The sequence below is a fragment of the Nematolebias whitei genome, chromosome 6 (assembly GCF_014905685.2).
Source record: "Nematolebias whitei isolate Nwh7 chromosome 6, NemWhi1, whole genome shotgun sequence".
Lineage (NCBI taxonomy): Eukaryota > Metazoa > Chordata > Actinopteri > Cyprinodontiformes > Rivulidae > Nematolebias > Nematolebias whitei.
This window is the reverse complement of record NC_056503.1, coordinates 15,199,965-15,202,290: the sequence shown is the minus strand read 5'-3', so window position 1 is coordinate 15,202,290 and position 2,326 is coordinate 15,199,965.

Genomic DNA, 2,326 nt, shown 5'->3' with positions numbered 1-2,326 from the left:
TGTATGTATGTGTATATATATATATATATATATATATATATATATATATACTAAAGTAGACTACTACTTATTACTTGAACGACTATTCCTGCTTTGCGGTTTTTCCACGTATCGCGGGGCTTCAGGATACAGATCTACCGCAATAAATGAGGGACTACTGTACTGTGGAAAAGTTTTGAACCTATAATTTTTAAAAGGATAATCTGGTAATTTCTGAAGAGATGTTTGGTCAAATATATTCTAATAGACAGTTTATAAGCTCATGGTGCTGAGGCTTCTGAAAAACACAGTACACTGGGAGTTGAGCAAGTTTTTCAGACTGGTTAAATACATTGATTAGTTGAACCCATACATTTTTGCAGACTTAGGATCACTGGCATGCAAAGGCCTATGTTCTTCACATATGCATAGTAACACAGATGAGAAAACTGTGAAAAACCAAACTGTGTTATGCATAAGTATAGATGTTTACCATTAGCATTATAGTGTTTTTTCACACCGTTATGCATGTTGTAGAGTAGGTTTACAAGCATGAACTACAGTTACATCAACATTTCAATGATTAGATTAACACAAATCTGCTGTAGATAGCCTTTTGAATTACCTCAGTTTAGAGAAACTGTTTAATTATGTGTGAAATGAGGTGCTATCGGCTTGTCCAGTCAGAGGCCAAGACAAAAGTGAATTGTATCCATTAACAGCTCTACATTATCCATAACAGTTTATGCAAACACTTTTTTCTTTTCTTTTTTTTTTTCTTCAAATTGTTACTTTAACTACAATTTCACATTACACAGTTATTCTGGAAGAAATAGTAATATTCATGTCGTACATGCTCCAGGCTATCTGTGCTGCAATTAGCATTAGAAAATAATCAGTATATGAAAATAAGTGTATAAAGTGATATTTATAGCAATGTAAAGGTTAACAAAATAGTTTTAACAACTTCATGAACATGTAAAAATCCACATTAGTTTCTCCTTTCTTCAACTAGTTAGCTTGTCAATTCAGTCAAAGTTAATCAGGTTCTCTCCAAACTGTAAGCCATAATCATCAATTATTTCCAAACTTTTCACAGAACATCCAAATAATTTATTTATTTTATTTTATTATTATTTTTTTTTTCAAATTATTTATTATCCTAAATTTTGGTTAGTCGTGTCATTTCATGTATTTCATGTATGCATATAGATATAAAAAAAATCTTTTTTTTTTGTTTGTCAGCAACATTTTTCATGCATTACCCAATGAAACTTTTAGATGCGAGTTGAACTGAAACAAAAATGTTTCAAAGATTTCAATGAAACTCACAGAAAGCAATCCTTGAATTTACATCTACAACTTATTAAACTTGTGGCTGCCATAGATCATATATTTTAGTAAATTTAAAAATGGCTATAACTTTTTTTTTTTTTTTGTGAGAAAGTTCACTGCGGTGACCCCTAAAAGTCAAAAGGGAAATAAAAGAAAATATTAAAAAAATGTTGTGAGGGTCATCCCCAACATGCAGTTCAAGTTCATTAACAATGAATTTAAAACTTTGGCATGTAGGTGTTGTGCATTTTTCCACAAATTTCTAGTTCTGTTTTGTTTTATCTTTTACACCTGCTCTGAATAATATTGCAACTTTCATAAACTATTCTTTTTGCCACTTACAAAAATGAGAAGACAACTAAAATCTACTTTAGCCTAATCATGACATACAGTATTTTACATGATCATTCCAATTTTTAATTTATTTTTTTCTTGGTCTAACATATTTTCCTTCTTTTTATTGCGACCTATGATTTATCAGTGTCCTCTGGAGACATCTATTCATAAAAAACACAAGGATGATGATCTACAGTAATGATAACACTGTGGACACATTTTGTCCCAAGGACCATGTTTCTGTGACAAATCTTAGCTTCTAATTACCCTCTGGAGATACAGTCAGAGTCTGGAGCAGCCCTGTTAAATGTCTATGATTTTACTGGCTATGAAAGAAAGGAAATGCTCATACCCCCATAAGTAATGACGCTAGTATCAGGATAGTATCATGTCTGGTGTAGGATTAGAACCCAGGTGCAGAAAGACTCAGGGAGCTCGGCGGTAAAACAAAACAAAACAAACAAGCAAAAAACACTGACATATTAAAATAAACAAAATAAAATCTGTTGTGGCTGTAAAAATACTCACAGGAAGATACAATTTGGAAGACAACAAGTAAACCGGAACATGAACAACAGTGTAAAGCACAATGCATGGACAGGGAGGAAACACAATGCACTGAACTTAAAGGGACACTAATGAGACACAATGATGAACACCTGGGGTGATTGGGATT